Source organism: Leptinotarsa decemlineata, unplaced genomic scaffold (assembly GCF_025532065.1).
Source record: "Leptinotarsa decemlineata unplaced genomic scaffold, Ldec_3_MD MMD2_P_RNA_scaffold_11, whole genome shotgun sequence".
In the NCBI taxonomy this organism is placed as follows: domain Eukaryota; kingdom Metazoa; phylum Arthropoda; class Insecta; order Coleoptera; family Chrysomelidae; genus Leptinotarsa; species Leptinotarsa decemlineata.
Window position 1 is genome coordinate 3,373,307 of NW_027412525.1, and position 23,945 is coordinate 3,397,251.

Here is a 23,945-nt window from a genome sequence, read left to right on the forward strand (position 1 = left end):
TACTGAAGAGCCGATAAGACAAGTGTCTTACGGCGAAAAATCTTATTTCTAGCAGTGAAGATGACAGTGTTCCATGTAAGTGACATTTTACTTCTTTCGACACAGAAAGTTTCATTTCTCTCTTTTCTTTACTTTCAATAATTATATTGTGTAGGAATCTTGTGAATGACATCTGATTCGATTCAATACGAATGTTTGGAATACAATAGAAACAGAGAAAAGTGTCTTTCGTATAATTCAGCGTTCATACAAAAGTATTTGTTTCGAAAGTATTTTTATTTCGTGTAATTCAATGTTTATATGGAAATAGCTGTTTCGAGAGGGCTTTTACTTCCTGGTTGTGTTTGAAAGTTACTTCTTTGCATGATATACACATCTCTTTATAGTTACTTTTTTTAAATTGATTGCTTCCTTCCTTTTTTTGAAAGATTCCCACCATTTTTCGTATCAAGATGGAGTAGTAAATGTCCAAAAACTTTCTTTTCCAAAAATCATTGACATGTTTCAACATTTTTTTTTCAAAATATCATGCCGATAAAAATCAAGTAGTCGAAAACTAAATTTTCTGAACTACGCTCGTAGTGTAGACTATTCTGATATGGCCTCATTTATAGGGTGTGCCATCCCGAATTTTTGTTGCACCTTAATGGTAAAAACATAAATTCCATCAAAACTTCAGAACCAACCAGTATAAAACCAAACATGTCATTTTTCTCCCTATATTTTTGAAAATGGTGGTTTTTATGAAGTTGATTTATGTTCGGGTATCATATTACAACCCCGGTGCAGTAGACTAGTAAAGTGAGATAAATCGATATTCTTATAATAAGTAAGTACATCATAAATACAAACTGCTTCAACAAACGTACTTCGGTTACTTACCTTTATGTTGAATCTAAATGGAAACGACGTCGATGATAGAGACGGATCGCACTATATTGAGGAAATTCTAGTAACGAAAATTTATTCATATGTTCTGATGACATTTCAATATTTGCATGCATGAAATATGTATATCAGACATAAATTCAAAAGGGGTAATTTTTAAAGATAGATTAGTTTCCCACATTTTTTGTTTGAAGATCAGATAAGAGATATTTTTCTTTTAAAACTGTTCAGCGGAAATTCAAATCCCATCAAATTAATGCATTTCAGAACAACTAATAGCGAAATAAACCAATCGTTAGACTGCCCCACTTCATTGTCTCAATTAAATGGCAATGGCAGTACTTTTCAAGTTAATCCTGATTTCATCGCATTGCGAGGCAAGCTGCAGAGAAAGACAAGAAGACGAATCTAGATTAGCAAGAGATGTGGAAGATTGGCTCTGCAACGGACCGACTGAATATAGAACCCTCGTTTGTAACTGAGATTCGTGATATGAATTTTTATGTCGTTTCTCCTATTGAGGAAAATGACAATTAATATTATGAACAAAATAACCGAATAATATTGTTACGTTTTAATATTGTTACATTTTCCCCGTGGGTTGACCAATAATTGACCAATATGTCTATGGCCTTACTAGATCACTTCGCGTACCTCACTGTAACGTCCACTTGACTGTACCTATATGCTCGCAGCTAGCCTTTAAATATCGTAATCGAATGTTGTCGAAATTTCTCCGAAGTTCTGTCGAAGTCGACAGCACCATTCTTGTTTCTTCTCGATTGACGGGGAATCATCGTGCACTCGCGCGCTCTCAGCCACGTCACGCCTGGTTTACGGCCACCAGCGGCGGCCGGCGCTATTTTCTCTCGGGTATGATTTACAACAATATTCTCCACAAATTGTCCTTTAATAATGAATGTGCTCTAACCGCTGCAGAACGTGAGCGTTAGAACGTGAGCGTTAGAGCGTGAGAACGTTAACAGTTAATTGAAAAATATAGAACTCCACAATAGAAAATATGGAGAATTACGCCCTGTCAATTATGATGTAGTTCAAGTTGCAGTTAGAGAGAACAAAATCCGGGCCGCAACTTCTCTAATCGTTACTCTGGCTTCTTAATTCGAAAGGAGTATATCTTCAGGAGAGATTGATTTTTGAGAAAGTAAGGTTATGGCTTTCTATTTCTCCACCTTTATACAAAAAATGTGGGAATCTTTCTATGTTCTCAAGTTGCAGTTGCAGTGTTAGATAATTTGCAAATGGATAATCTATCAGACAATAATAGTTGGAATATCTGGTGTATCAACCACTAGTGCTTTTGGGACTTTGTAAGAACAAAAATTCCATCTTTTCGTGTTGTCTCACGAATTACATGAAGATAATCCCCGATAGATATTTCAATAATTAGATATTTGCTTGAATTGACACAGTTTTAACGAGAGCACTGGACTTTATCATTGAAAACTTGCTCCACAGAGTTGACGAGTTCCATATTTTTTATTTTTCTTCTAGATAGGCTAAGAAGACGGTTTCGCTGAAATTTCCTTCGACGTTTTCAAGTCTGCACCAACTAAGAAAATTAGAATATGCTATGTCGTACTGGTGAGCCGATTTTTTTGGTAACAATTCAATTGAGGCTCTTTTTGGAGCCTCTTCAATATCGTCAGGAACACATAATTCATCACTATTATTCTTCATTATGCAAAATATTAAACACCAACAAGAACTTTTAATGTGACTTTTGAACTGTAAACAATACTGTTTATTGGTAACCTGGTGATTTGGCGTCACCTGACACGGCCATTTCACAGCAAATGTGATAACATGAAAACAGTTAATTGACAAGAGATGTCAAAATGTGTATTTATAGAAATAATTAATTGATGAAAACAGGAAAGTTATATAACAAACTTATACCTGTTACTAATTACTTTTAATAAGCCTGAAATCAGAATAAATCTATTTACAAAAAAATAATTTTGTTTTAAAAAAGTGGGACGCTTTAATAGCAATGTATGATATTTGTGTTAAAAGTAAGTTTTAATTTGTCCGTGAAATTGCTCAACACGCTACGCTCGTTTCGCAAACTTTTTCACTCACAAAACCTTACTTTTAACACTCATATCATAAATGGCTATTAAAGCGTCCCACGCTTTTTCAAAACAGACTTATTTTTTTGTAAATAGATTAATTCTGATTTCAGGCTTATTAAAAGTAATTAGTAACATCAAGCCATTGGACTTATTATGGAGTGAACACAATCCAATTATTTTTAATTTTTCAGTTTGTGTTGCTAATGAAGCGTGTTTTTTAGATTTTCAAACTAGTATTTATTTCTTTTACATGGAATACTATCATGCATGAAAGTTTCGGTACTCTTGTTTTCAACTTCTCAATTAGCACCTTTTTAAATAACTATAGAAAAAAAACTTATTTCTGGCATGAAATTACAGCTTAATATCACCAAAAGAGATAATTGTGCTTTCGTCACGTAAAAACATACATATGATTAGTTAATTCACTCCCCATCATAAGAATTTCCTTTGAATTACAACGGAAATATTTTTTAATGATTAGTTTTAAAAAAAATCTTTCCGGTTTTCTACTTCTCCATCTTTGAACAAAAAATGTTGGAAAAGTGGGAAGAAAGGAAGAAATGTAGATCATGCCCAGAAGTTTCTTTGAAGATTATTTCGCACCGATTGCAAAGAGATTGACTAAAAATGATAAATATGAATGTAGCACCAGCGATATGGTGGCGACAGTGCAAAATACAGATATCTACATTGAATCTAGATTACACAGTCACTCCGTTTTGAAATAACTCAACTCTTTTATTGGATTGGATGGTGAATATTTCGGGACTATAGAGAAACGATTTGTGTATATGTAGTTTGCACAATTTGTTCTTCCTTATGTTGTTTACCAACAAATCCATCTAAGTGTTGTGTGAATATTTTTTTCGAATCATGTAAGCTCTCATCTACATACTCTTTTAATCCTAAAATAGTTTCGACTACAACTTCAATTAGATTTTTTTCATGAAAAATAATGAAAATTGAAATCACTGCATCGGAATCTTTCTGCCCACCACTCACATTGAGTTACACTGATGGTTTAAACTTGATTTTGAATCGCTTGTATTTACTCAAAACGAGAAAAAGTGATAATAATATTATAACAGCCATAAAAATACATACATAAATATTAATGACTATCTAGATCTAGATAAACAAAGTACTCTAGTTCACAACATCGACACCAAAGAGAGTATAGATTATTTTGAATTTTCTATATCATGATTTTTAACATTCCAATTATTCAATGTTCGTTACATATAACGTACACATCTATATGAAAAAATCAAAAAAGCACCGAAAAGCATCGACATTCATATATCGTTAAAGAACAATAAATGAAGAGTATCGCTCCACAAAATAATTGAACGTAAACGAAACCAGGAGCTCCTGATAACAGCTCATCGTGTTTCGAAAAATGTTTCTGTAATGGTGTCGGATTATGTTCGTTACATATGACGTCAACATGAAAAAAATCAAAAGGCATCGAATTCGTATCTCGTTTATCAATTATAAACGAAAAGTATCACTTTACAAAATAATTGAACGTGAATAAAACCAGGGTGTTCTGATAACAGCTCATCGTGTTTTTAAAAATGTTCGTGTAATAGTCTCGGATTACACTAATACTATTTGTAGCGGAAAATCTGTCCGCTTCATAATGAGTTCGTAAATCTGTTGTATGGAAGCAGTAATACATAGCAAAAATTAGTTTAAGATGTTTCGCCTCCCTGTTCTCAAATTGGTACTACGTTATTTAGGGTGAAAGTAAGCCCAAACTTTTTTCAGGTCCTCTTCATCTGGCGTATTATAAAATATTAGTGTGCAATATCGTATATTCCAAGTAACTAGAAGTAGAAGTAGCTATGGATAGCTTTCCTTACAAAGACGCCATCTATTGGAAGGACACAGTCCTCAAATCTCGAATCACTACATAATATAAAACATTTCATTATAGAAAGGTTTTCCCGACGCATCTGTCTGTCTGTTTGTCTCAAAAACTACCTAACGGAGTTTCATACCGTTTTCCCGAATAGAGGGAGCGATTCAAGAGCGATTGAATTCAAAGTGATCTCACTTGGCAATCCATGTATCCCTCATCCAACTTAGCTTGTAATAATGAAAAACGGAAAAACACTAATTTTCGAAGGAGAAAGTTTGAAATAATACTTCTATCCTATCTATATTGAGCTGGCAATTATGTCCCTCGATGATATTTTTTTAAATGGATCACCATATATTTTATCATACATTTCGATTCGTAAAAACATTCTCAACAACAAAGCTCATATCACCTTTCTTCCCAAAGTTGAAAATGAGCGACTTATGTGGAAATGTTTATTATTACTAATATAAAAATTTTCTTTGTTTTGGCAAATAAAACCTTATGATTGTCCAAACACCAAATTTTAGTACTTATACGAATGGCAATATTTTGTTACTGAAAGCAAAAATATTTGAATGCGTGAAACCCATGATCATCATGTCGTACCATTCATTTGAGACCACTTAGCTATTTGGTATTCCATCTTGAAGCTATTCCACTAGCCATATTTATTTTATGAATCAGAATATGTCTGCTATAATGATAACATTGAAGCTGTTTTTGTATAGAACAGAAAATAACGGAGCGTCATATTGATGCGGTTGGAAAAAAATGTGTTCGATTCGTTAAATTAGAATTATTAGTGATCAAGTTGCCTTTAAACTTTATTGAAATACTATTTGTCAAATATTCTCAAGTGATAATGTCATAAATTATTATAATTGTCAAATATTGTTCTAATATTTCTCGAAATGCCGTTTTCCCATCAAAAAGAATGTGGAATCCTACTTGGTTTGCCATAGCGTCAGAGCACTTCAACTCTACAGAAATTCATTTTCCGATCGTGAATTATCTAATCGGCGTTTTTTTGCTGTGCTTCATCGTCGATTCAGGACCAATGAAAAAGTATTTGAGAAGAAAAAAACTGAAGGTACAGAAACTGATGTTTTAGCCTACTTTGAGGTAAATCCAAATAATTCCATCAGATATTTATCTAGAGAAATTGCTGTTCCACCTTCCGTTATTCAACGAATTTCTGAAAAAACATAAGATTTCTTCTTATAAGTTGAGACTAGTGCGAACACTAGACCCTGAGAGACGATTGGGGTTTTGTCGGTGGTTTATGAATAAATTCAGGCAAGATCCAAACTTCTATAGGAATATTATACGAAGCGATGAGGATAATTTTTCAAATTATGGCATGTATAATAGAAAGAATTGTCATTATTGGAGTAGACATAATCCATTTCTGGTCTATCCACACAATCCACAAAGACGATTTAGTATTAATGGTTGGTGTGGTCTATTTAGAGGCAGAATTATCGGTTCATTTTTCTACCATGGTTCTTTGAAAGGACCTCGTTACATTAATTTATCAAAAAGAGGTGTTGGAAGATTTTTTCGATGATCTTGATGTGGGGGCTCGTCAGATTATCTTTTTTTTTCAGCAGTATGGAGCACCAGCACATAATTTCATCGTGAAAAGAATGTTGCGAGACTGTTTTGGAAACAGACGGATTGCTACAGATGGTTCTGTTAACTGGCCTCCTGGTTCACCAGACACGATACCTCTAGATTTTTATTTTTGTGGATTTCTAAAAAATTAGGTGTACAAAATGAAACATAATAATGTAGATGAACTGAAAAATGATATAGAAACTATAATTAATGGAACTGATGACCGAATTGTGTTGATAGCAACACGTAGTGTTAGCAGAAGGGCCCAAATATATGTTCAACAAGAAGGCGGGATTTTCGAATATTTACTCTGTATTTTATAGCTCTTTATTCGCCAAAAAAAGACATTTTTGTACTAGTGAAAGAAAGAAATATTTCCACATAAGTCGCTCTTTTTTAACTTTAGGAAGAAAGGTAATATGAGCTTCATTGTTGAGAATGTTATTACGAATCGAAATAGGTTGTTCCATTTAAAAAATATCATTTTATGAAATATTTTGAAAACGCGATTGTCAATTTTATTTTGTTTTCGGCATCGAGAAGGTCATTTAAAATACTACTAGTTTACCTATTTAATCGATTTCGTAGCATCAATAATAATGGAGTTAGCAAAAGTGCCGACTTAATTTGGAACACCCTGTATATTACTCAATATTTGAAACATAAAATCAATGTATATATGACATATCAGGATGAAAATTTACCAGGTGACAGTGAAAAACATATAATATACAAGCTGCCTAATAAGAAATTCAAATAATTGGTCTCTTAGCATTACTGAACTGATTAAAATGCGTACTTGATATTCATGATGTCTAGTGTTTCACTAATTATTTCAAACCAGAAAACAGAGTATATGTAACATCCCAAAACGAACCACTTTTAGTTGACGGTCCTGAATACTGAATAAATATAACTCGTTTTAAAAATGATCAAAATAATTGAATGCCATATATGATATCGAATAACAAACGTCATTAAAAAACGATCATATACACATTAGTATAAGTATTTGTTTATAACTATTTTGCATACGCCTCACAAAAACCATCATGTGTCCGATATTTTGAAAATACAATGTTTACCGGGACTTTTGCTTCTGGAAAAATTATTTATTATTAATGATAACTGGCACCATCTCGGCTCATTATATTATTCAAACAAATCCTGTTTGAGAAAAATTTTGATTCAAAGCACATTCAAATCAACTTCTAAATCATGAGAATTGTTATTTCGCTATTTTTTCCACCAAAATTGAATATTCGTGTTCTGACTGAATTCTTAATTCTATTTGAAACTGGAAATACCCCAAAAACTAATTTTAACCCAGACAATCCTATTCGAGATACCACAAAAATTTCATGTTATAGGAGTGAGCCATAATCAGTTTATTTTCACTTAGAAACACTATGTTGTTTAATATCAGATATGCCTAAATAAGCCATTGAATAGTGACATACGCATTATGGAATACTCTTATAAAAATCTCGCAAGTACGTACCACAGAAAAGTAAAGTTTTTGTTTATCTCTAACGTAATCTTCAATGTTTTTCAATGTAGCTCATGTATTTGCTTATTATTCTACAGCCGCAGAATAGTGTACTTCGTTTGTTGCTTTTTATGAATTCTATCTCTAGTATTTTTTCGTACCCCACCTAACTTTTCACTAGCAGAACTAGCACTGAAGATATCCAAATCAACTAACTAAAAACATTCATCACTAATTTGTTTTCTATTTTCTTTACTATCATCTCTATCTATCATTTAAGATAATCGACATCTATACCTGAAGTAGACCGGAGCTCCTTAGAAACTAATCGTAAATCTACCTCACAAAATCCACCAATTTCCTTGTTCCTTCCGTTTTCCTGTCCACTCACTCCCTTTATTGAATCACAAGTCACTTAAATAAATTGGAACATCAACTAATTTCGCAATCGCATTCCCTAAAGTTCATCTCTCACTCTAGTAAAGTTTTCCTACTTTATTAGGATTATCTAAACCGTGGGACTATTTCTCAGAGTGCCTTTCAGAAAACTCTACTTGCTGAAGTTACCAATAATGAAACTTTCGCGTAGCAAATTTCAATGTGCCTTCAATGTGCCCTATGTAAACCTTAGCATTTCTGTTTACAAACTCCGACTAACTTTGTATAACTTCAGAAACATAATTAGTTCACAATTCAGCCATGAAGATGTAGGAAAGAGCTAGTGAATCGCCGTTTTCTAAAAATAAACTGGTTATGAGCAAACGAGGGCAAAAGACATCATTTCCAGTTTGCAGTGCTTATTTGGTATTGACCCATATATCATCCCTTGTGTCAGATTCGATTGACCAGCCAATAAAACTTTATTTACACCTTGTTTCCAGCTGCAGGTCAACCCTAGCCAGTTTGCATAATAATGTATCAGCCCTCAAAGGCATATATTGGATCCGTACTTGAAATATGCAGTATGTTTACTGCGCAGATAATGAATAGAAAATAATTGTGCTTCAGGTGAAGGTGTTTTGTGCCATATTACACAAATGGGACGGAGAAATGAGCGTAGCCCCTAAAATGTGAAATGGCAAGAGTCAAATACTTCAGTCTAGCACCATTGATGAAACGATTGAATTGTTGGATCTAACTGTACCTGAAAGACAAGACAACATTGTCCTTTAAAGATAGTTAAGTCCAACAGTACACCACTGTAGTAGAAACAGCGAATGATTCATTTATGAGCTCTGGGTTCATCTAATAGCCTTGCAGTGATATCTGCAGAAAAAAAAGAAAGGCATATTCGTGAATGGAGATATCCATGGTTACCCATTTCATAGAGTAACCAGAAGATTATGAGAGTTCTGAAACTACGATATGTTGCATCAGAACTAACTAGGTAGCCGGGAGCTGTCGTCTCCACGTCCCACCCTAAACCAGATATCAAACATTAATGTTTCGTGGTAGAATGAAGATATTTTGAAAGGGCAATACAAAAGGTCCTTAACTGAATACAACGAAGCTCTGAAGAAGTTTTAGAAATATTCATGGAGAAGAGAAGGAAGTCGAACAAATTCAAGTAAGTGCCAGACTCGCAAAAGGACCTCAGGTATTGGAGAAATTCAGAACTGGAGGCTCTCAGAAGAGCATTTATGGGGGATCAACTGGTGTCAAAGAATGTGATAGATTTGGAGAATATTAAATGTGGCATGAATTCATTCCAACCTTATACGTTGTTGGGTCCAGATGGCATTTACTCAGATATACTGCAAAGAAGGTAGAACATTCTACTCCAAAAATTGTGTGTACTCGTCGTTTTCAGAGTAAGTTTGGCCCTGAGATAACAAAATCACTGATTAGGCCACCTTCATTTCGAAACCTGAAAAAAAATCAGACAAGATACGGCTAAAAGTTTGAGACTAATCAGTCTCAGGCTATTTGAATTGAAAACATTTGAAAACAACTTGACAAACGTATTAGATACATACACTGACTACCAGATTACTGTAACAATTGCGTACATACCAGGTACGTCGACGGAGTTATGCCAGGTTACGAAAACAGAAGCGTAATCTGTGAACAAGAAAAATTTTTCAGCTGCTCTCGTGAATAAAGAGAGCGCGTCCCTAGAATCAATCATCCAGGCATCGAGGAAAAGAGGGAATGACGACCCAAGTTGCAAGTAGATGGAATACATTTTTGGAGGAAGATTGGTATACACAAGGGGGGTGCAGTAGTGGCACGGGTATCAAGTTGTCCTCAGAGGAGGAGCTTTGTCCCCAACGTTATAGAATCTTGTAATGGACGAGCTACCACGTTTCTAAATCGAAATGGAAATGAAAGACAACGGAATCGACCATCGTACCATCCACCCAGTGGTTCAAAAAAGAGGATATATGATCTTCAAAACTTCGAGGTGAAGAGATACATCTTTCGAGGTCAAATATCTGGGAGTGTTCCTAGATCCCACGCTGACTTGGAACTGGCATCTAGAAACAGTGAAAAGATAGGAGGAGGTAGCAGTGATGTTGTGATGTTCCCAGGCGCGCCTAGGGAAAGGCATGGGGGATGTACACCATGGTGGTTGAACACATAATATATAAATCTATGGTCTGCTGACCAATTATGAAATAAACGACTCCTATTAATAAATTAGTCATGGTTCGAAGACTTGCATGTTTGGGAATAATGGGAAAGCTGAAAACCACGCTAACAGCTGCACTGAAGACACTCTTGAATTTTCCTTCTTTACGTTTTGTGAAGATGCAGCTAGACTGCACGTGAGGCATGATGTACCCAAAAGTGGTATCGAGATTGGTCTGGAAAACCATGAAGAAGTGAGGAATCTGGCGGACTGAAATAGATTGACTCTAGACTAGGTTCCAAGATATTCAGGAATCATGGATAACAAAAAACTGATGAGTTTGCCAGACATGGATCATTACTTCTATAGGTATACAGGCGTGGAAGAAAATATATCCGGAAACACACACGAGAAAACTTCTGAGGGAACCGCCCGGGAAGACGGCTGAAAAACTGTCAACAAAGCAAGGATCGGTTCTGTACAATTACAGGGCTACTCATCAGACAGAGGAAGCTGGTCATATGGTCTGGTCCAGGAGTTGATTATCCGTGTCTGGCACATTTATCAGCTTTTTCGTTGCCTGCTAGCACCTCAACACCGATGCGTACATCATTCTTGATAAATAATCGACCACAGAGAGTGAGCAAGTATCCTGATCGATTACGTAATTGACTTGGTTCAAGGTGACTTGCCAATTAAAAGCAAAGAATGTATTTTAAGTTTTTCTTGATGTGAAAGTTACATTTCCCAGAAATTATTTTTGGTTTCATTGTATATAAACAAAATAACAAGGGAAGAGTTTGACATCCTGTAGTAGGTATTTTATATCTTCGATATACGCATGTCATCCCTACTCCTTTCCTATTCTAAATAGAGTTCCATTGGGAGATTCACGAGTCTTGTATAGTATTGTATTTGTCTGCTTTTGGAAAAATAGCAATTACCTAAGTGGCATTTTATTGTTAAAACCTCAGACATTACATATTATATAAACTGCAACTGAACTACCGAGGAACTCAATTTGGATCTGTTTTATCTATTTTGTATCTATAAGGTATACTATTCGTCATGAAATGTACAAATAATTGGGTTGGGTATGATATACTACTAAAACACGAACTGTACAGTTGTCCACAGTTTATTGTTTCATTATTAGCTTTAGTGCTTCTACAAATAAATCCATTTCTGAATCAAATTCAGCAAATAGAAATTAATATCAAGCCGTACTCAAACTCTTGACCAGTACAAAAGCCAAAAATATCATCAGCATGAGACTTATCCTAACTCGGCTGCCAAGAGTACAAAACAGCTATTACGAGTATATCTGTGAAGGTTATAGAGACCTGTTTCTATCATGCATGTGACCCAGTTTCCCAGAAATCAATACCAATTTTCCAACAATAGAATGGACTTGTCGAAAAACTCGTCACAACAACAAAACTTTGGAGTTTAAAATATCACATGACGCGTAGAAATTAATCAATTGGAAATATTATCCTAAAGTTGGTTCTTATAAACGTATATCCATGAAAATGATTTATTTCGACATCGTTTGGATTATCTGGCACGAAAAGGGCGAAATACGACCAACACAAGAATTCTAGTCGCACTGTCTGTGCCATGAACATTTCGCTGGACTATCCTTGGAAAGATATATAAGTTAATGTGGTAATAAATAATAGAGAAACAGTTTTTATCTGTCGGTATCTTTACTCATTACAAAACAATTATTATTGTCCCCTAAAAAGCGATTCTGACATTTTCACAACCGTAACGAGTACTTTAAATTGTCAGTTGGTGAAACTCGTGAATAATCGCATGTCTCCGTTAGAAAAAAAAGTGAGTATTCTAAGCCGTGTTCGTTATATACAGGGTAACACACTTAAGATGAAGACACCCTTGTATTTTTGTCATTTTTGAAAGAAGATATTTGATTTTTAGTACAGGCATAGACGTCAAGGGCAAATTCTCGATATTTTGCTTCGCGTTCATGATACCGAAATGAGTTATTTGAAAAACTGGTTTGAAAATCGATTTTGTCCCTACATACCAAAATTTTTAGTTCTTAAAGTGACAGATAACAGTTGATTATCCTCTTATTTTCTCAGACACGATGATATTGAAAATGATACTTACATGATTATTTCTAAGAAAATATGAACAAAGAATATACTCGTGAAGCTACATACTATCACGACGTAATAGTTAAAATGAGAAAAGATCTTCCATTGACACTTTTAATATCTGATGAGATTTTGAAAATTTTCGAATGAAATTTCGATTTATATGTACAGATTGGTTCATAACGAATTATAGACAAAAATAAAATTGGAAAATGAACAATGGAAACTTGGGAAACCTACTGAATCCTCATCTTTATATAGGGCCTGGGTAACAGATCCGTTATTTCAGAAACGAATTCTCCTCCAAAATTTCGTAAAAATTAATGACTTTCATATTCGCATAGCTACAAATTACCAAATGTTGACTTCATAGAATACATCCTGTTCAAAAGACACTTTATTGTGAGATTTTCACTAAACAGTTTTACAAAAACGCAACACGTGTTTGGCGTGTCTTAACTAACTGAATTCTAAATATTCAATGCACGATATATCTAATTTTACTACTTGAAGTACTTAAATTTCAAGTACCCGAGTTTTACCTAGCCATTCAATGTTTTATGTGTACCTGAGTTTGTAATGAATTAAATGACTTGAGCTTATGTACCACTTCCCACATTTGAAAAGATATTCAGAAATTATTTAATTCTATTTGGTCATTCAGTAAATTACCGGAATTTTCAAATATATTTATTTTTAGACATTCTAAAAGATTGAGTTTCAAACTTTTCTCTTCTGAATGTAACACGTCGTATTCATGATTTATCTCATGTCCTTTTGCTGAAAGGTGGTTTTCAAATGTGGAATTCGTCTTTCTATTCAAGAAACTACTTCTAATTTCTTTAATTCTTTGGGAAAAAGTTCTCCCTGTTTGGCCAATATACAGGTTTGGACAAGAGCCACAATTCAGCTCATATACTCCTGATCTATCCGACACTGAAGTTTTGTCTTTATTGTTTATTAATAAATTTACTGAGAATATTAGTCGTTGTGTCATCTACGTCTACGCATTCATTTTTCAAAAAACGGGCGCGGTATTATTGGTATTCATCAACATATGTCACTGAAACTTGGCTCTCTCCAATAATTGACTCTGATACCATTGGAATTAACAATTATCTTTTGGTTCGCGCCGACAGAATTGGCAGAGGGGGTGGCGTTGCCTTCTACATAAATAACTCTATTAAATGCAAAACACTCTTTAGTCATATAAGTTCTCATCTTGAACAGTTGTGGATCTCAACAACCCACAGATGTAAAACTCTCGTTTTTGGAGTATTATACCGGCCCCCTTCAGCTGATTTGATCCAATGTTTAAACGAACTCGAAGACAGCATGGCCAACCTACTTCCTATGTGATTTTTTGCTGGCTGCCGGCGATATTAATATCAACCTGTTAACTCACGACCGGCGTTCTTAACTCCTAACAGATTTTATAAAATCGTTCGATCTTTATCAGGTTATAAGAGAAGCCTACCCGAATAACTGCTCACTCTCAATCCCTTATTGACAACGTCCTAGTCTCTGATAAGGAAAGAATATTAGATGTGGATGTATATGATATTCAGGGAATTTCAGACCATATGTCAGTGATGTGCAAAATTAATGCTTCTGTTTCTTCTAGAAGAGTTGAAATGGTTTCTTTTCGCGATTATCGTAACTTCCACTTCGATCTATTCCGTTTAGACGTCCTGAATATTCAGTGGGATCTCATCTATCAATTCGATAACGTGGATTGTATGGTCTCCTTCCTGAACGACATTCTTAATCTTTTCGAGAAACACGCCCCTTCTCAAACGAAGGGAGTAACTAAACCCCCAGCACCTTGGTTAACTTACAATATTTAAATGATGATTTCACTCAAAAACCAAGCTCTGAGTAAATACAAGAAATCTTTATCTATCGCCGATTGGAATAGCAATAAGGACCTCAGAAATTATACATGTAGTGCGATACGACGTGAGAAAAAAGCATATCTGGACTTTGTTTTAAGAAATAAAAATTCCAAAGCAACTTGGAATACCTTAAGAACGCTTGATATCCTGAGGAACAACAAAAAAATCAGAAATCCCTGATGAATTAAAAGACGTCAATCTCATTAACCAGCACTTCAATTCCATACCTCAACCCATCAGATCTGCTCAGCAATTGTCCTTATTTGATCGATATGTTAATTCGGGAGAAACTGAAAACTTCTTTCACTTCACCTCAGCCACCTGTGAGATTGTGCGAAGTTCCCTGAGACGCATCAAGAGCAACGCTTTGGGTTCTGACGGGATATCTCTCAAAATGATCAATCTCATTGACTCTTTTTTGATAAATCATTTCACCTTTCTCATAAACTTTATCATTACCAGTTGCCAATTTCCAAAATGTTGGAAGAATGGATTGGTTATCGCTCTGGCTAAGTGTAACTCACCTACTGTCATTTCTAACATGAGACCAATTACAATTCTACCGTATCTCTCTAAAGTAGTGGAATCGATTCTGAAAAATCAGATTAACGAGGACGTCAATGAAAATCATATTATAACATCTGTACAATCAGGATTCAGACCTCAGCATATGGTACCACTACGGCTCTTCTGTCAATTACTGACGATATTTTTCAAGCTGCAGATGAACAAAATTTGACCTGTTCAATACTTCTAGATTACAGCAAGGCATTTGACACTCTAGATCATGAGATATTATGTGACAAACTTGTCTACTTTGGTTTTTCTCGGAAAGCAGTGTCTCTCTTAGAAAACTATCTGAAGAATCGTACTCAAAGAGTTGTTGTGGATGAAGTTATTTCAGATGCTCTGCCGGTATTAAAGGGAGTGCCACAAGGATCTATCCTTGGGCCCTTGGGTTTTAGCTTGTATATTTGTAACTTTTATCTGTCCGTGAAAAAATGCAATATACATCACTATGCAGACGACACGCAGTTATATTTCTCTTTTTCGCCAGGCGAGTCTACATCTGCTCTGTCGCATATTAATAACGATCTCCAAGCCATCTTTGACATTTCTACTGCCCATAAGCTCAAGCTCAATTCAGACAAATCCGCAATAATGATGTTCGGAGCTAAGAAGAACAGAGAGCTCACCAACTCTACCTTTCAAGTTCGCATCGAAAACAATATACTTTCCTCCGTGGACGAGATAAAAAATTTAGTATTGTGGTTTGATCTGGATCTCCGCTTTACTAAACATGTCAGCTATCTGAACCAATCTTCTTATAACGTTCTCAGACACCTTTTTGCTAATCGTGATTTGCTCAACACAAACTTAAAACTTAAGACTATGCGAGTCTCTGATTATGTCAAAAATTTCCTGTTGCGACAGTATTTATGGACCTGCTGAAACAATCGGATGCTCTCCGACTACAACGTATTCATAATAGCTGTCTACGTTTCTCGTTTGGTATTCGGAAATATGACCATATATCCCCAGCAATGCAAGAATCAGGATGGTTAAATGTTGAGAAACTTAGAACTCTACACCTTCTTACCAACACACATAAAGTTTTGATAACTCGACAACCTGATTACTTACTGAAGAAGCTTAAAACATTCTCTACGATTAACAGCTTTACTACAAGAAACAGTTCAGTTCTAGTCATCCCCAAACAAAAATCTCCCATCTTCACCCGCTGCTTCTCGTATAATGCACCCAAAAATTATAATCAACTTCCCTGCGAATTTCGATCATACACCATCGTAAACTTTAAAAAAAGACTGAAGACTTATTTATCTCACTAGCCTATTGCCCGTTGCCGACCTTGGCATTTCGAAAATAAATTTTCTAAAGTAAAGCAATAACTAAAATTTTTTGATATTGTTAACTCGACTTGTGTTCATATTATTTATCTAGTTTCTCCCAGGTTGAGTTGAAAAACAGCCTTGGCTGATACTCCGCCTATTCACCATATACTGGAAGTTTTTTTCTTTGTTTTTGTTATTGTTCCAGTATTCTGTTTTATTTTATTTTCGTCTATTCCATTTGTATTTTTATGGTGAATAAAGACGTATTATTATTATTATTATTATATGACAATGTCCTATAGCTACCAGAACATCACAAAATAAATCTATTTATATTAAAGCCATTCACGAATTCTTCTCCTATTCAAGGATGAGGTTTTACCTAGAAGACTGAAACTTCACAAAATAAATCAATATGTAAATCACATTTATTCAAAAAGTACACACAGAATAGACTTAAACTATTTCCAACAACTTCCCATTCTTAGGTACATGTTATTCATCTTGAACCAAAATGAAATCGAAACATTTTATAATATCATTTGTATAATATTCGAAAGTATACCGGACAACTAACCACTACGATTATGTAAATTGCCCGCATTTACCCACAATGATTGATATCTAGTAGCGTACCATTGTTTGATGATATCGATTTCAAATTAGAGTGATCAGGTCCCTCAGTAACGCATAATATACAATCCGGCAAACAAAAAATATAAATAATTTTCAGTGATAATTTATTCAACAAAAAGGTAAAGAAATTTTGAAACAAGTTCTTAATAGGTTCGTGAATAGTTGATATCGCTGACTGACTATTAGAAAAAGAGTTGTACCACAAAGTTTACTATAGGTACGGAAGGAGTTTGACTTGGCTAAGTGAATATTCATCCAAACAATTATTTTTTCTTTCTCTCCAAACGAGTATTTCGGTAAATCAAGAATGTCGATATTTCTTCATTTTTTATTTTTTTTTTGTGGACAGCAAAAACTATTTAATGTTAACTCCAAAAAGATATAAATCACGTTTACATGAGCAAAAATGTAGATATATAACTATCGAGATTATGATATCCCAGATGGTGCATATATTTATACGGATCAAGGGTAACTACACTTTTATAAAACCCGACATTGACTATCATCGTTGCCAACAAAACGTTTGACTGAAGGTTTGTGAAAAATTTTGAAAAAATACCTATGAAGATGGCTGGAAGACTTTCTTTCTGGAACCATTTCATTTCGACCTTTGTATTGTGACACTATATATTCAGGAAACACAATGAAGATGATGCAGTTACCTGAGTTACCTCGGAAATTCTTATTTCACTTTTCCACACATAACAACATACGTTTCTGCATCGATTGTAAACTTACATTTTAATATTCTGAAACGTGTTTGTATATATTTGGTCGATTTCTTGCAACTGTTCTACTTCCTTTTTTCTTATTAGGTCAAGCAGCTAGGGCTCTTATCTTCATCTCAGATACCCCGTTTGTTTAGTCACCATTTTGAAACATAATTCACTTTTTGACACTCTTTATATTACTAAATTATCACACTGCTCAAAGTAAAAGTTTGATTACCGATAATAAACCGGTTTGATAGCATTCGATGAAAATCCTGTTGGTTTTAGTAACATCGGTTGTTCTTCAGGATGTCATGTGAATATCGTTATAGTAAGTAAAAGATCTAGATACAGAAAGTACAGGTCAATATTGTCTTTTTTCAAGAAAATGTCAGTAAATTGAGGTAATTTTGCTTCACTGATAGATGTCACCCATTTTTGGAATAATACAATCAAGAAATACGTAGAGTCTTGTCTCAGGCTGTTGCGCTTGATATTTCCAAGAAGTTTGATCATGTTTGGTATGAGAGTGTTTAACTTCAATGTTATGGCTTTTGCTCGAAATCTCTTCAGTTTTGTGACCGTTCCTCACTACTAGTCATTGATGGTTTCCTCTTGGATATCTCTCCCTGACATCAACACTCGTATTTCATACGCTCGTGTTTCATATACCTATTGTAAAAGACCAGAATATAATACTTTGGTGACGACAGCACACGTATCTCTCTTCATAAACTTCCTAAGTACGTTTTTCCCAAATTGATTTGATCTCCAGCAATTCAAATCCAATGTGGATCACTACTTTCGCACAGGCACCGCTCTTAGAGCGCCTTAATGATTTTATAGCAGTGCTTGTGTTTTTTCCTAAAAAAATGATACCCTAATGTACATTTTTCCCGACATCTGAAAGTTTTATATCTTGATGAAGATCTAAAGCAAGTGTACTATAACAAATTAAGAAGACTATGTTAATAACTAGACACTTTGTAGAAATATTAAGATACCAAGAGGCATCTGTTCGACCTATCCCCATGCAGTACAATAAAGTAAATTCTGAAGCTAGCTTAGCACCTCAACAATAAAGCTATATTGAAAAGTGCAATACACTTTGAGGTTGCGAATTTTGGTTCGAGAAAAATGCAGTGAAGATTCCATACAAAGTCTCTATAAACTGAATATTCATATGAAAATAAGCCCAATGAGAAGAAATCACAGTTTGGGGATAAACGAAAGAACATTTGGAAACAAAATCAGCGACTGATATGTGCCGCAACACTAAGATCGTATTCTGAAGGACCGGGACAGTGGACCATGGAAATATAAGATTAGAATAAATAAAGAACGTTGATCTGAAGCTGGTTCGGAGCTGACACAACTATAGGCATAGACCTGATTGATAACGAGGCTCCAATATCTGGACCCTGTGGGATTTTTATTTTATTTAGCGTATGGCTTATTCACATCACAGAAGTCAACATAACAAACATAATTGTATAAAAGCATAAAAAGACACAGGAAATTAAGTTTACAAACATCTAAGTCACGTATATATTCAATTGCATCCGTAGTCGATGTTCGGAAGTCAGAGGGGTCACCGGTGTAGGTCCTCAGTGGACAGTCTTCAACCATGTAGCTGATTGTGTGGGGAGCCAGAAAGTAGGTGTTGGTTTGATCCTATCTTAATAAGCAGCATTGTGTGGTTGAACTGGACATCAACCAGGCCAACGTGAGCGCTGTGGGATTCCAAATAACAACACAATCGCAAGTGTTCCACATGTGTCAACTAGAAGCACCAGCTGCTTGTACTAAGGGCACACATCAAACACTATCATCTCAATGGAAGTCGAGTAGAATAACACTTTGGCAACAACAGGGCTTAGTACGCTTTCAGGAGAGTTACTATTTTGTCAGTCATCATCGTGACGTAGATGAGTGAAGTAAATGATGCCATCTTTGCATCTGGAAGACAAACGGCTACCAAAACATCTACAGAATGCCTTCAAATTGCTGTATGGTTGTACCAAATACAGGGAAAAAATGAAAACTGAAGAGAAGATGGAATGATTCACTAGTTACTTGGTATATCACATACTATCAAGTCTACATAGAAAAACTGCCTCCCTACAATGGCAACGATCTTCTTAAGTGCGTGTGTCAGAATCAAACATGAGTTGCCCAAGACGAAGTAGCTTGAAGAGAACGGCAATGTCACGTCGTTATCTCGCAATATACCGCCACTAGTTGAGTTACAGCAGTCCAATAACGAATTGTAACATCATTACCATGGTAACGTATACCGAACGCAAGCGAATAATCCAAATGCTACAAGCGATCATTTGAGAAAATACTAACAAATGAACTGGGTGTATCAAGTGATTCAGTTCTGTTGGTTTTAAAATGTAGGTGAGGAATAATGGGTCTTACATTTTTATGTGCGAATCCTATTACTTTGGATATAAGTTCCGGCGAGGTTCAAGACAACCACCAAATAAACTAGTGGAATGAGTTCAATAATTGTAAGTAATTGAAGCAAAGTGTTAGGCTGTTTTTTGGGTTGGAGTTGTTAATTTGATTACGCGCACACTAACCTTTAAGAAGCCAGACAGATATATGTAGCAGTATAATAACTGAGGAGTAGATGAAAACTTAGTTAATTTGGTTTTGATTATTTTGGATAAATTAATTTCAATGTCGGAGAAGAAAGTATTGAATCAATACGATTTATCTTTAATGACACGCCAGTAAGAAAATACACAAGTCACACAATTGTTCAAATTTGCAGTTTCTTTCTTTTTACCATCTTTGATATGATAATTCATATCACAATTTTGTTATGTTTGTTTGTTTCTCAGTGTCTATTTATATACTGTTCTATTACATACAGAAAATATCATATTTCTCACAGTAAAATAATATAATATATCAAATATATCTAATTTATGGTGCCCTAATGGCTAGTTAGTGAGATCAAGTACAAGTTATTCATACTTAACAGCCTTAATCACATGATCTCGACTCACTGTTAACAAATAAATACGCCTTCATAGATTCGTAAGCTAATTCCAAACAAAAAATATTTCCATGGTTTTCTTGGTAATAAAAATGTGCCTTTTCTGATCTTTAAATGCCATACCACCATTAGGAGGACTCAAGAACTACTTAGGAAACGTCAAAAAGTTTTCTTGTCACGGCTATTACAACATTTTGAATTTTATTGTCGAAACGAAGCCCAGTTCGTTTCATAAGCAGCTAATTGAAGCTCGCGTTGTGAATTCGCTGCCTGACATTTTCAGGAGTTCCTTCCTTCCTATCCTTTTATGAATACAAATACGTTTCGTAGCATTTCTGTTCGTATATTTCTATTGTTCGAAAATGTAAAAAGACAAAATGTATAGGTGGGTAGATGTGTTCGAGAGAGCAGAAATTTTTGTTGAACATTTTTATTATAGTTGAAACAATGAAAGAATACACATGCGTCATCAATTTATGCAACCGAAATGAGGGGACAAAGTAATGAAAACGGAAAGACGTGGCTATGACTAAGAATTTTTGAAATTCACTAAAAAGTAACCCCATGTTACAATTTTAAGCCAAATTTGGAAAATTCGTAAGTACTTTATTGAATTATTCCGTCAAAACTTTGTATATATATATATATATATATATATATATATATATATATATATATATATATATATATATATATATATATATATATATATAATATATATATATATAATATATATATATATATATATATATATATATATATATATATATATATTGATTGATGCAACTAATTTTCCTTTATTTTGAGTGTTTCAATATTAAATTCTACAAAAAGGATTTGAAGCTTTATATCTTCTATTAATTATCTGCGAGCGCTTTCGACAATTGGTAGTACTGTCATCTTCTGGCACTCCTCAAACATATATATATATATATATATATATATATATATATATATATATATATATATATATATATATATATATATATATATATATATATATATGATAGAACCAGTTGATTAGTCGTGAAACAATTATTTATGTAGTATAAAAAATTAAACCATAGAAACTTGTCAAAAAACATTATGTAAATAATGTTAAATGTCAAAAGATAGTAATACGTCGTCAATTAGTTTCAGAATCTAAAAAGTTGTCAACTATCATGTCATCATGTCAACTATAGAGATTGCGGAAATTTGTTTGGAGCATTATACTAAAATTGCTGAGGACCTAGTGATCCAAATAGAAACTCCTCGGAATTATAAAGAGCTAAGGAACTGTTAACCAAAGCTCAATATATTAGGAATCACACGTTAAAAGGTAAGACCTAGTTAGTCCTCAGCTCGCACAAGTTTATCAACTTCTGAGAGTTGTCGTTTGTATGGGGGCGACAGCTGATCGGAAAAACAGATTTTAAACAGATTTAACAGAAGCAAATATAGATGAAGTTGAAGAAAAAAAAAGACAAAGCACCAGGAATAGATCAAATATCAGTAGAAGTTCTGCAGCATATTAAAGAGCCACTAACACTGCTCATCAATAAAATACTAACGACAGGATATTGACCTGAATCTTCAAAGACGACAGTTATTAAACCCATTTTTGAAAAAGGAGAAAAATTGAAATGCATAAATTATAGACCGATTTCTCTATTCACTGGTATAACTAAAATTCTAGAATATATGTTGAAGCGAAGGTTAACAGTTTTTTTTTGAGAAATATAATCTCCTCTCATCTAGACAGTTTGGATTTAGAGATCAAGAATTTTAACACATTGATTAGTCGATATAAAAAATACATACTATGATTGATATTAAGTTAAGGCTATTTAAAATAATTTCTTCCACACACTCGTTTTGTCAGATTTTTCTGATTTCATGATTAATTTATGATGTAAATATAACGTTTGAAAAGATTGTTTTGTACTAATTATCTTTACTTTACAGCAAATTATAGTTACAATTCGTATATTCTGCTGAATAGTCTCAATCTTATCGTTATGATAACCTGAATAGTAATTTTATTTTTATTGAATTGAATTGAATTTTAGTTGAATTGAAGGGGTTATATTTTTAGAAGTGATTAATTTTTGGGAAAGAAAGTTTTTTGCTTTCTACTACTCCATCTAGATAAAAAATGTGGGAATCTTCCAAAGAAAGGAAGGAAGTAATCAATTTGAAAATAAGTAACTATACATGGATGTGTAGATCATGCAAAGAAACAACTTTCGTACACAAACTGGAAAAAAGCCCTCCTGAAACAGCTACTTTCATATAAACATTGAATTACACGAAAGAAAAGAATTCTTTCGGAACAAATACTTTTATATGAACACTAAATTATATAGAAGATACTTTTCTCTACTCAGTTTGTATTTCAAACATTCGTTATGGAATAAAATCAGATATCACTCACAAGAGTGCTACTTTATATGAATGGTAACAAATTGCACTTACATGGAACACTGTCATCCTCACTGGTAGACACCGATGTTTTGCCGTAAGACACTTGCCTTAGGGCTCTTCAGTACCAAAAAGAAATCGTAGTTCATGAATGAATTGTGTGTATTTTCTATAATGTTATCCAGATTAGTCTGAGGATTTTCAACTAGGTGAAGAGCCATTTGAAATGTATTCTCTTCATTTGTTACAGGGCAGACACGTTCAAACTTCTCGTGATTGACGTTACCAGTTGTTTCAAATCTTGTTTTTAGAGCCTGAAATACCCTTCCATCTGATTGTCTTCTTTCGAGGAACTTCTTTTTGTAAATCCTAGATGCAAGAAGGCAGTTTCCATCACTTTCCCCCAAAGCATAGACCCTTTGCACCATATCTTCCAACACATGGCGTTATTAACAAATTCCGAGATTCATTTTTTGATGTCAGTCATGGATGACTGAGTTTTAAAAAAAAAAAGCAGTATAAATATTCTTTAGTTTTTTTACGCATTTCTTGCCGTTGAAACCGCTGATAACTAACAGTAGATAATATGAAAATGTACTAATGTACTAGCAATTAGTTTGAATATTCGAAAAAGAAATTTGAATAAGTGAACGTAAGAAAATACATTTTTTTAGTTACAACAATTACGAAAACTTAGTATATGTTATAAAATATCAGTTTTTCGTATAGTACCTATACCTCTGATAAAAAATGTAGTGAAATGTTGAGACATTTCATACA

The 23,945-nt window shown here is 34.1% G+C and overlaps 1 protein-coding gene across 11 annotated transcripts in view; it reads right to left on the bottom strand.

Moving 5' to 3' along the window:
• CaMKII (Calcium/calmodulin-dependent protein kinase II) overlaps positions 1-23,945 on the bottom strand; it is a 330,306-nt gene that overhangs the window by 299,858 nt on the left and 6,503 nt on the right. The gene's annotated exons all lie outside the window — the stretch shown is intronic.